This window comes from Erithacus rubecula (assembly GCF_903797595.1).
Source record: "Erithacus rubecula genome assembly, contig: scaffold_625_arrow_ctg1, whole genome shotgun sequence".
In the NCBI taxonomy this organism is placed as follows: domain Eukaryota; kingdom Metazoa; phylum Chordata; class Aves; order Passeriformes; family Muscicapidae; genus Erithacus; species Erithacus rubecula.
In genome coordinates, this window is record NW_027635714.1 from 17229 (window position 1) to 30165 (window position 12937).

General features: G+C 47.2%; 2 long non-coding RNA genes across 2 annotated transcripts; both read left to right on the forward strand.

The window, feature by feature from the left end:
* Positions 1-273: 273 nt before the first annotated feature.
* LOC306816487 lies at positions 274-1133 on the forward strand. The gene is made up of 2 exons (XR_013777685.1): positions 274-376; positions 896-1133. It is a non-coding gene; the product is annotated as an uncharacterized lncRNA (long non-coding RNA).
* A 7093-nt stretch (positions 1134-8226) lies between these two features.
* On the forward strand, positions 8227-9086 carry LOC306816488. Its single transcript, XR_013777686.1, has 2 exons — positions 8227-8329; positions 8849-9086. It is a non-coding gene; the product is annotated as an uncharacterized lncRNA (long non-coding RNA).
* The last annotated feature ends 3851 nt before the right edge of the window (positions 9087-12937 follow it).

Below are 12937 nucleotides of genomic sequence, written 5' to 3' on the forward strand. Positions count from 1 at the left end.
ACAAATATTGCCTGCAGGAGATGGGCACAGCACAGAGGAATTATCCCATGCAGTCTCAGGGCTTTGGGTACTGAGCAGCCCCGTGCCAAGGGGTGCAAGGTGCCTGCAGGCCCCAGCTCTGGGGGAAACAAAGAACGTCCTGGCCATATCCACCGTGCTGCCAGCTCTGCAGTGCAGCACAGCACGGCCTCACACTCCCCTTTGCCCCCACAGAGGCAGCCGGCCTCTCAACACCTGATAAAGTTATGAGGGAAAGCAAGAGATTTTTCTGCAGGGGAACACAATGTCTGCTGAAGTTAATGGTCATTGTGGCTGGTGGGGCACTGCTCCTGATGATATGTTTTGGTGTAATCTGGTACTGCTGCAAGAGGAAACAGTAAGTGTTTTGCTGATCTCTGTCTCAAACAGCTTCTTTCAAAGGCTGCTGAAAGGAAACACTCCCAGTGAGGCTGCTGTGGAGTTGTGGATGGCCAGTGGTTGTCCAAATACCTCTGCCGAGGGTTCTGCTGCTGCCCAGTGCTTTCACTGGCCCTTAATTGCTGGGCCTTGTCCCGGGCAGCCCTTTGGGGCTGCAGCCAGTGCTGGCTCCCACTGAGGCTGCGTGGCCAAGAGCAGCCCCAGGAGCTGCAGGCAGGGGCAAAGCAAGGTGGGGAGGAGAAAGAGAGGGGCCCAGGTGGCCCTTGAAAGGCAAACACGCTCTGGGGCCGCTCCTGGCCAGGGATCCTGCCCAGCGCCATGCCCTGCTGGCCGGGCCTTGAGGGGCAGCTCCAGCTGGGCCAAGCTGTGCCAGCAGCTCCAGCCTGCTGGGGAGCCTCGCCAGCCCCGGGCCCTGCTCTGCACGAGGGTCCCTGTGTCACACGGGCACCTGGGGCCTCGGCCACTCCTCTCTCCACAGGTGCTCCTGTGAACATACAGAAGAGCAGCCCAAGAGCACAGGCAGCGACAACTTGCCTCGTGACACTTCTCCATGTCTGTCCCCACGTGTCATGGCGTGGCTGCAGCCCCGTCTGCGGTGCACCCCAGCACCTCCAAAACGAGAACCCCTGCCCCTGAGCCCCCTGGCCCAGCTCCCCAGCCCTGGCTGAAGTTGGGCAGCCCCTGCTTTATGTTCAAATAAAGAAATTGCGTTTTCACAGCTGTGTCCGGGTGGTACCTCCAGCAAAGCCCACACAGCACCAGCACTGGCTGAGCTCCCTGTCCAGGAGCAGCCACGGATGCCCACTGTGCGGGCAGGCAGCAGCCAGGCAGGGGCTGCTGAGACCAGCGGCGAGGCCTCGAGGGGCTGGGGGAGCCATGCTGAGCCTCCCTGGGCTCAGGGCACATCTCCTTCACTGGAGTCATCTGGGCCTGCACCTCCTCCAGGGCCATGCCCAGGAAAACAGGGAAGTAATCAGTGAGTGCTTGCCTTGAGGAAAATGGAATGAGCCTTGGCTGTGCACCACAAGGAAGTCCTTCATAGCCTGGCTTCATTTAAATAGACAATGCTGAGATCTAAACATCTCCTCTCTTTACTGCCTCTCACTGGGACTTCCCCAGCATGCATTACAGAACAGCCACAAACTCTCGAGGGCTCAGTACAAAAAGCAAAAAGCTTGTTGTTTAACATTATCAAGCAAACCCTGCTCCAAGAAGGGCACCTGTAGACTACCTGCCACTTGAAAGACAACATTCTCTGCTACTGCACAGACTAAGATCCCTTAACTCTTCTAGGCAAGACACCAGAGAGGCTTATCTCATCTGAGCACAGCCTGCTGTCTTCCCACGGAAGCTCCCAGCAACTTTGAAAGAGAACAGGAAAGGTTTCAGAAGAGATCTTAACCCGTGTCAAAATCCCCTCTGTAGTAAACTAGATTTTTGGCAATGTAGAAAATTCATGCGTTGCCTGAAGTGCTTAAAACCACAACTCTACTATTCACCTTCTCTTTCTACCAAGATGGCTGCAAACTGCACCTGGACAAAACCAGCCATCCCAGTGCCCTAGGAGATACTGACAGGTGACAGATACAAGAAAGTCATGAAACTTCCTTGTATGAACACACTTTCATCTGTGTTGAAACACCTGAATTAAACCGTAAGATTTCACATATTACTTCTCCTCAGATTACCCAAATCTCAAATAATTCATTTTCTTCAGGGAGATCAGAGCTCTGTACGAGGGTGACTGGAGCAATCTGCTGCAGACATTGCTCCTCAGGGGCAGAGGGCTTGGAGCTTCCCACACACGGGTCAGTAAGCTCAGGATACTCAGAATCACATTTACTGATAACTGATGGTTAAAACAATTCAGCGCACAGCTGTTCAAAGGCTAACAGTAAATTTTTATCACAGCTTTGGACCATTTCTGTGTAATTTGCTTCTTTTAAACACAGTCCATTTTAAGGAGGTTTGATCCTAATGATATTGTGCACAGTGGCACAAACTGAATAAAAATCCATTATGCAGAGGGTTCATATTGGCTGAAAGCTATTCTACTTTCAGTAGCATTTAGCACATGCTTGTGTTCTCAACAAAGTGCCAATGCTGGCCATGGTTTCTTTATTCATTGGTAGGAACCCCTTTGCTTATCCTTTAATAACTTGTTCCATTAATCATTATCAGCCTCACCAGTGCTGAGTGCAGGGGGACAATCCCTGCCCTTGTCCTGCTGGCCACACTACTGCTGATGCAGGCCAGGATGTGTTTGGCTTTTCTGGCCACCTGGACACACACTGGCTCACGTTCAGCTGCTGATGAGCAGCACTCCCAGGTCCTTTGCTGCTGAGCAGCTTTCCAGCCACTCTGCCCCAGCTTGTCGCACTGCCTGGGGCTGATGCACTCAAGGGCAGGACTCAGCACTTGGCCTTCTTGAACCTCTCACAAGTGGCCTCATTCCATCAATCCAGCCTGTCCAGATCCTTCTGCAAAGCCTTCCTACCTTCCAGAAGATCAACACTCCTGCCCAACTAGGCATCACCTGCAAACTTACTGAGGGTGCATTCCATCCACTCGTCCAGATCATGGATAAAGATATTAAACAGGGCTGGCCCAATACCCAGCCCTGGGCAAGGCCGTTTGAGACCAGCCACCAGATGGATATAATCCCATTCATCACCACCCTTCAGACCTGTCCAACAATCAGTTAACTCACACATTTGTCTATATTCTGTTAATTAGAGGAAAGGGAACACAGCCTACCCACTGACAAATAAGAAAACACCAAAAGACACACTGCTGAAAACTCCTTAAAAGCCATATTACACATACCACAAGTTACTGATTAGCTTGTTAATGATGATTAGAAACATTCTGAAAACCTCAAGAGAATATCTTCTGTGCTCTTCAAGACTTATGACATAGAATCTATGCTTTTCCCAGAGTTTCTGGTTAACCTCTAAGCAATACAGAAAACACAACTGAAATCAAGCACAATGTTAGAAACCTCCCTGAGTATAATTGTGTTCTGTCGAGGAAAAAAAGTAATTACTAGGAAAACGCAACTGCTTTTTTAAACCTCTAAGTCATACATGGAAAGTATCATTAAACTTTCATTACTGTGTTCATATACCCTATCTCAATACCCTTTATGCAGCTTTCTAAATTTCTTACACATCACAAATACTCAGAAAGTTACAAGGTAGAGAAAAACAAAAATTAACTCACATCATATCCAAAACTAAAGCAAATCACAGAAGCAAAACTATTTTCTCCTCCATTTTCCTCAAATTAAATTACTTTCTGCTCACTGTGACGCCAAAAGACCCCATTGATTCTGCCCACTGCTATCCCCTCCTTTGAAATTAGCTCAGGGTCCCACCATGAAGGTCTCCCTGCCTAAACCAACAGGAAAAAATGTGCATGCCTGAAGTGGGTAAGAAAAGGCAGAAGAAGAAAGGTTTAGATAATCCTTAGAAACCACACTAGCTTGCCTTACTTCTACATTATAGCCACCCATCACGAAAACCATGAAAAATTACGCCAGGAGAAAAAGTTTGCACTTAGAACAGGTGTGGTCTCTAAAAAGAGAGATGGCCCTCGTGCCACCTACACCAATAAATCTAGTCAAAAGCAGACAAGCCTTCCATATTAATACGTGTACACTTGAACCCTGAAAATAAAGGCAAACATTCAAATGCCATAATGAAATCCGAAGGAACAACATTTTATATATTTAAGAACTCTCAGAGTAGTTTAGCTGATATAAAGACCAAAATAGCAAATCCTTAACTTCTTACAAAACCTGAGAGTTTATTAGATTTTAGACAAACAAACAAACAAACACCCACCATGAAAAGCACTGACATGGAAATTCTAAAATTTTGGGGTTAATTTTTTTCTTTAGAAATAGATAAGATGTAAAACATTTTAAAAGCATATCTTAAACCAGCTTTACCCAGATTTCCACACATACCTGTCAATTCATACTGCAACATCACTTGCCCCTTTGCACTCAACAGAACTTAAGTCTCAAATGACAAAGGGGCTAAAGGGAAGCAGAAGAACTGAGAGGAAGCAAACATGCCATCAAAGGAATGCTGGTTTAGAAGATTTAGATTTCTGTACTAACACAGAATAGAAAGAATACATCCAAAGGAAAATCATTTCACTTGATGCAATGGCTAATTGAAAACAAAAATATTAAGCTATTTGAGTACTGCATTTTGTATACATATATATACATGAGTATACCATTCACTGTCTATTACCCACTTTGAATGCTAAACTAAAAATAGTTACATTATAATCAATATTTGCTGGAAATAAACTAATTCTCTGACACAAGGTTAACTGAATATAGCAAAAATACTCTGGCAGTATTAACAGCACTATCGATTCATATTCGCAGCAACTTGTTGCTGGCCAAGTTTTCCTTATCACTGGATTTTAGCTGTCAGTATAGCTCAGTAGAAAAGAACAAACTAGAAGTGGTAGAACTATTTCACACTGACACTTGATAACTTCCCATTTGATGTATATTGAATGCTTATTTCAGCAACTTCTTTTAAGCTGCAGCACTATCTCAATCTTCCAATCAAGGGTAAATTAGCTATTTAAACTTGTACTGATAGCACACCAATTTCACAAATTTGGACAATCGACAACAATTTGGTCCCAGCCTATTGCACTGGATTCTTCACTCAAACATTTTTAAGAACAGTTCTAGTTGCATGCATTACATAATAAAGAATATATTTTGACCTCGGTAATTTATTAGAAATACCCTTCTTTTAAATACCCATCATCTTCTGCCAGTCTCAACAAGCACAATGTTATCTCCAGAACGTTAACAAACTGAACATTCAGGTATCTCTGTTCAATGATCTGCTCTCAAATACTGCAGCAGTGTCCCAGTTTATATAGAATCTTTTCCCTACCACACTATTTGCACACTTTGCACAATGCCATTTACTCACAACACAAACTATTTCTCAAAAGATTTATGAGAAGGAAGGAAGGAAATCATGGCAGAGTAAGCTTTGTGATGATAAAAGTGATTGAGACAAAAGGACACTGTTTCCAGGGCTACCAATGAACCATATATTATACTTTCAATGGCTTCCTAGGAAAACAAACCTAGAGATCACATAATCCCTTCATGTGGGGTAACTCCAAAGGTGTGCAGGGACTGAGGGACACCTCTAAGTGAAGCACGGGTCTGGGGTGTCCTGTGAGGCTCACAGGAGGATTTTGGGGTTCCTGAGGACACCCATAACATGTGCGCTGAGTTTGGGTCTCCCCTAAAGACTGCAGCTATCCTGATGCCCAGCGTTGCATTATTTTTATATATTATGGCATCAAGTCCTTCGCTTTTTAAATATGGGCCAAAGGCCAGCACAGGCAAAGCACGGACTCAGTGTCAGCATGGGGCCGGTGCTGCCTGCAATAGTGGGAATCACCAAGGTGACTTGAATTTTGGACTCGACATTGCTATTGCCGGTATGACCATGAAATATCTCTCTCTTGGCCATTGCCGTACAACTCAGCTCTTGTGAAATAAAACAGATTGCATACAGCTGCCTGGAGGGACCTACTCTCCTCGCTGGAAGGGCAGCTCTTGAGATCCATTCCAAAGAGTCCTGGCCCAGCCTTGAGGTCACAGCAGGCTCTGAGGTCACAGGGGTCCCAGAGCCCCATGGTTGCACAGCACCCCGGCCACCGACCAGTCAGTGCTTGACCACAACTGTTGCAGCAGCAGCGGTGGCGGTGGCAGTGGTGCTGAAATTTGGACAGCAGTGTCGGGACAGCGGTGGCAGCAAGAGCTGCAGGACTGGCAGAGGGCAAGGCACCATGGCCCTTGCTCTGCGCCTCTTCCTCCTGCTCCTCCTGGCAGTGGCCCTGACTGCCAGGGCTGCCCAGGCAGCTCCGTGGCGAGCCAAGGTAGCAGGTGAGCCGGCGACCTGGCTCCCCTTTCCCAGGAGAGCGCTCCCTTCTGCCCACGAAGTGCTGGGGATGGTTATCCATAGGGATTTAGGGAGGCTTTCCTCTGTGGGAGGGAGAGAGCCGAGCCCACACAGGCCCTGGGCTGCCCCGGTTTCCTCACCAGGGATGTTGCACAGGACGTGCAAAAAGTGTGGAGAGTGACCAGAGCTCCCCAGGCCCCTCTGCTGCTTTGGCCATGCCCATTCACATCTGCCTCCCACAGCCCCACCCCACCCCCTTGCAGTGCCCAGTTCCCTAAGGCAGAACGGGATCCCAGCACACCATGGAAATGGTTCTCATCTGTGCTCCCTTCTAGATGAGCATGCTGGGAAGCCTCCTCCAGCACCCTGGCTTCATGAAGATTTGCTGCCTCTGGAACCTCCTGCAGGCATGTTGGAGTAGTTCCTAAAAAGAATAATCATTGACAACCTGGCAGGAACCAGGTGAAAGAAGCTTCTATGGCTGTTGAGTTACAGGTGTGTCTGCAGACAAGACTTCACAAAGACCTTTACTGGTTGCTTCAGGCAAGCCCAGCTCCCATCACAGGGGTGAGTAGTGTGTCCCTGCTGACCCCACAGGCTGAGCACTGCTTTTGTGGGATCCATTCATCTGAAATGGAAATACTTTCTGTTAAGCTCCACCAAGAGGGAGGAACAATCTTAAAGATTTGTTCCTGAAGACATTCAAACACCTCGAAGAATACCTGAGTCATCTGGAGAGACGCCATGGTGGGTGCATTTCCCTCACCCTTTTCCTGAGGCTCACCTTTCTCTGCACACCTGGATTCTCCCTGCATGGCTCAGGGGGCAGGGATCCATGGCAGCCTCACTGCCCCACTGCTGCTGTCACACCCTGCAGGGCTGTTTCCCAGCCTGGCCTGGCTGCACCTTCCCCCCAGCCTCTGCAGGAAGGGGTTTGGAATCAGCTGATAGTGTGCAGCCCCATCTGCACCATGGGCCATGCACAACCCTGAGATCCCCTGAAATTTCCCAGTGTCAGTGTAGATTGGATATAGGGGCTCTATATATAGATATTGGATATAGATATAGATATAGATATAGATATAGATATAGATGTAGATACAGATATAGATATAGATATATATATAGATATAGCATATAGATGTAGATATAGATATAGATATAGATATGGATATAGGAGGAGGGAGGGCCTGAAGGAAGGGAGGTGATGCCCAACACAGTCATAGCAGATAATTGCTGTGCCTCTGGGTCTGAGCCCTGCTCAGCCTTGAGCTGCCATCTCTGCTCTTTGCAGTGCAGGCACAGCCCAGAGGAATCATCCTGAGCAGGCTCAGGACAATCAGGTACTGAGCAGTGCTGCTGGGGTCCCTCCATGGGAGACACCACCCAAAAGCTGGGAGGGGCTGTAAGGGCTGCCCATGGTGGGGAAAGGGCTCCAGTGTGTGTTCTGACAGGGCCTGCCTCTCTCCCCTTGGGCTGCAGAAGCTGGATTAGCAGGAGGAGGGAGGGAGGCAGGGTGGGTCCTGGAGCACCTCCAAAACCCTGGGCATTTTCCTAGGCCTTATCCATGTCTTTGACAAATATTGCCTGCAGGAGATGGGCAGAGCACAGAGGAATTATGCCATGCAGTCTCAGGGCTTTGGGTACTGAGCAGCCCCGTGCCAAGGGGTGCAAGGTGCCTGCAGGCCCCAGCTCTGGGGGAAACAAAGAACGTCCTGGCCATATCCACCGTGCTGCCAGCTCTGCAGTGCAGCACAGCACGGCCTCACACTCCCCTTTGCCCCCACAGAGGCAGCCGGCCTCTCAACACCTGATAAAGTTATGAGGGAAAGCAAGAGATTTTTCTGCAGGGGAACACAATGTCTGCTGAAGTTAATGGTCATTGTGGCTGGTGGGGCACTGCTCCTGATGATATGTTTTGGTGTAATCTGGTACTGCTGCAAGAGGAAACAGTAAGTGTTTTGCTGATCTCTGTCTCAAACAGCTTCTTTCAAAGGCTGCTGAAAGGAAACACTCCCAGTGAGGCTGCTGTGGAGTTGTGGATGGCCAGTGGTTGTCCAAATACCTCTGCCGAGGGTTCTGCTGCTGCCCGGTGCTTTCACTGGCCCTTAATTGCTGGGCCTTGTCCCGGGCAGCCCTTTGGGGCTGCAGCCAGTGCTGGCTCCCACTGAGGCTGCGTGGCCAAGAGCAGCCCCAGGAGCTGCAGGCAGGGGCAAAGCAAGGTGGGGAGGAGAAAGAGAGGGGCCCAGGTGGCTTTTGAAAGGCAAACACGCTCTGGGGCCGCTCCTGGCCAGGGATCCTGCCCAGCGCCATGCCCTGCTGGCCGGGCCTTGAGGGGCAGCTCCAGCTGGGCCAAGCTGTGCCAGCAGCTCCAGCCTGCTGGGGAGCCTCGCCAGCCCCGGGCCCTGCTCTGCACGAGGGTCCCTGTGTCACACGGGCACCTGGGGCCTCGGCCACTCCTCTCTCCACAGGTGCTCCTGTGAACATACAGAAGAGCAGCCCAAGAGCACAGGCAGCAACAACTTGCCTCGTGACACTTCTCCATGTCTGTCCCCACGTGTCATGGCGTGGCTGCAGCCCCGTCTGCGGTGCACCCCAGCACCTCCAAAACGAGAACCCCTGCCCCTGAGCCCCCTGGCCCAGCTCCCCAGCCCTGGCTGAAGTTGGGCAGCCCCTGCTTTATGTTCAAATAAAGAAATTGCGTTTTCACAGCTGTGTCCGGGTGGTACCTCCAGCAAAGCCCACACAGCACCAGCACTGGCTGAGCTCCCTGTCCAGGAGCAGCCACGGATGCCCACGGTGCGGGCAGGCAGCAGCCAGGCAGGGGCTGCTGAGACCAGCGGCGAGGCCTCGAGGGGCTGGGGGAGCCATGCTGAGCCTCCCTGGGTTCAGGGCACATCTCCTTCACTGGCGTCATCTGGGCCTGCACCTCCTCCAGGGCCATGCCCAGGAAAACAGGGAAGTAATCAGTGAGTGCTTGCCTTGAGGAAAATGGAATGAGCCTTGGCTGTGCACCACAAGGAAGTCCTTCATAGCCTGGCTTCATTTAAATAGACAATGCTGAGATCTAAACATCTCCTCTCTTTACTGCCTCTCACTGGGACTTCCCCAGCATGCATTACAGAACAGCCACGAACTCTCGAGGGCTCAGTACAAAAACCAAAAAGCTTGTTGTTTAACATTATCAAGCAAACCCTGCTCCAAGAAGGGCACCTGTAGACTACCTGCCACTTGAAAGACAACATTCTCTGCTACTGCACAGACTAAGATCCCTTAACTCTTCTAGGCAAGACACCAGAGAGGCTTATCTCATCTGAGCACAACCTGCTGTCTTCCCACGGAAGCTCCCAGCAACTTTGAAAGAGAACAGGAAAGGTTTCAGAAGAGATCTTAACCCGTGTCAAAATCCCCTCTGTAGGAAACTAGATTTTTGGCAATGTAGAAAATTCATGCGTTGCCTGAAGTGCTTAAAACCACAACTCTACTATTCACCTTCTCTTTCTACCAAGATGGCTGCAAACTGCACCTGGACAAAACCAGCCATCCCAGTGCCCTAGGAGATACTGACAGGTGACAGATACAAGAAAGTCATGAAACTTCCTTGTATGAACACACTTTCATCTGCATTGAAACACCTGAATTAAACCGTAAGATTTCACATATTACTTCTCCTCAGATTACCCAAATCTCAAATAATTCATTTTCTTCAGGGAGATCAGAGCTCTGTACGAGGGTGACTGGAGCAATCTGCTGCAGACATTGCTCCTCAGGGGCAGAGGGCTTGGAGTTTCCCACACACGGGTCAGTAAGCTCAGGATACTCAGAATCACATTTACTGATAACTGATGGTTAAAACAATTCAGCGCACAGCTGTTCAAAGGCTAACAGTAAATTTTTATCACAGCTTTGGACCATTTCTGTGTAATTTGCTTCTTTTAAACACAGTCCATTTTAAGGAGGTTTGCTCCTACTGATATTGTGCACAGTGGCACAAACTGAATAAAAATCCATTATGCAGAGGGTTCATATTGGCTGAAAGCTATTCTACTTTCAGTAGAATTTAGCTTGTGTTCTCAACAAAGTGCCAATGCTGGCCATGGTTTCTTTATTCATTGGTAGGAACCCCTTAGCTTATCCTTTAATAACTTGTTCCATTAATCATTATCAGCCTCACCAGTGCTGAGTGCAGGGGGACAATCCCTGCCCTTGTCCTGCTGGCCACACTACTGCTGATGCAGGCCAGGATGTGTTTGGCTTTTCTGGCCACCTGGACACACACTGGCTCACGTTCAGCTGCTGATGAGCAGCACTCCCAGGTCCTTTGCTGCTGAGCAGCTTTCCAGCCACTCTGCCCCAGCTTGTCGCACTGCCTGGGGCTGATGCACTCAAGGGCAGGACTCAGCACTTGGCCTTCTTGAACCTCTCACAAGTGGCCTCATTCCATCAATCCAGCCTGTCCAGATCCTTCTGCAAAGCCTTCCTACCTTCCAGAAGGTCAACACTCCTGCCCAACTAGGCATCACCTGCAAACTTACTGAGGGTGCATTCCATCCACTCGTCCAGATCATGGATAAAGATATTAAACAGGGCTGGCCCAATACCCAGCCCTGGGCAAGGCCGTTTGAGACCAGCCACCAGATGGATATAATCCCATTCATCACCACCCTTCAGACCTGTCCAACAATCAGTTAACTCACACATTTGTCTATATTCTGTTAATTAGAGGAAAGGGAACACAGCCTACCCACTGACAAATAAGAAAACACCAAAAGACACACTGCTGAAAACTCCTTAAAAGCCATATTACACATACCACATGTTACTGATTAGCTTGTTAATGATGACTAGAAACATTCTGAAAACCTCAAGAGAATATCTTCTGTGCTCTTCAAGACTTATGACATAGAATCTATGCTTTTCCCAGAGTTTCTGGTTAACCTCTAAGCAATACAGAAAACACAACTGAAATCAAGCACAATGTTAGAAACCTCCCTGAGTATAATTGTGTTCTGTCGAGGAAAAAAAAGTAATTACTAGGAAAACGCAACTGCTTTTTTAAACCTCTAAGTCATACAAGGAAAGTATCATTAAACTTTCATTACTGTGTTCATATACCCTATCTCAATACCCTTTATGCAGCTTTCTATATTTCTTACACATCACAAATACTCAGAAAGTTACAAGGTAGAGAAAAACAAAAATTAACTCACATCATATCCAAAACTAAAGCAAATCACAGAAGCAAAACTACTTTCTCCTCCATTTTCCTCAAATTAAATTACTTTCTGCTCACTGTGAAGCAAAAATACCCCATTGATTCTGCCCACTGCTATCCCCATCCTTTGAAATTAGCTCAGGGTCCCACCATGAAGGTCTCCCTGCCTAAACCAACAGGAAAAAATGTGCATGCCTGAAGTGGGTAAGAAAAGGCAGAAGAAGAAAGGTTTAAATAATCCTTAGAAACCACACTAGCTTGCCTTACTTCTACATTATAGCCACCCATCACGAAAACCATGAAAAATTACGCCAGGAGAAAAAGTTTGCACTTAGAACATGTGTGGTCTCTAAAAAGAGAGATGGCCCTCGTGCCACCTACACCAATAAATCTAGTCAAAAGCAGACAAGCCTTCCATATTAATACGTGTACACTTGAACCCTGAAAATAAAGGCAAACATTCAAATGCCATAATGAAATCCGAAGGAACAACATTTTATATATTTAAGAACTCTCAGAATAGCTTTACTGATATAAAGACCAAAATAGCAAATCCTTAACTTCTTACAAAACCTGAGAGTTTATTAGATTTTAGACAAACAAACAAACAAACACCCGCCATGAAAAGCACTGACATGGAAATTCTAAAATTTTGGGGTTAATTTTTTTCTTTAGAAATAGATAAGATGTAAAACATTTTAAAAGCACATCTTAAACCAGCTTTACCCAGATTTCCACACATACCTGTCAATTCATACTGCAACATCACTTGCCCCTTTGCACTCAACAGAACTTAAGTCTCAAATGACAAAGGGGCTAAAGGGAAGCAGAAGAACTGAGAGGAAGCAAACATGCCATCAAAGGAATGCTGGTTTAGAAGATTTAGATTTCTGTACTAACACAGAATAGAAAGAATACATCCAAAAGAAAATCATTTAACTTGATGCAATGGCTAATTGAAAACAAAAATATTAAGCTATTTGAGTACTGCATTTTGTATACATATATATACATGAGTATACAATTCACTATCTATTACCCACTTTGAATGCTAAACTAAAAATAGTTACATTATAATCAATATTTGCTGGAAATAAACTAATTCTCTGACACAAGGTTAACTGAATACAGCAAAAATACTCTGGCAGTATTAACAGCACTATCGATTCATATTCGCAGCAACTTGTTGCTGGCCAAGTTTTCCTTATCACTGGATTTTAGCTGTCAGTATAGCTCAGTAGAAAAGAACAAACTAGAAGTGGTAGAACTATTTCACACTGACACTTGATAACTTCCCATTTGATGTATATTGAATGCTTATTTCAGCAACTTCTTTTAAGCTGCA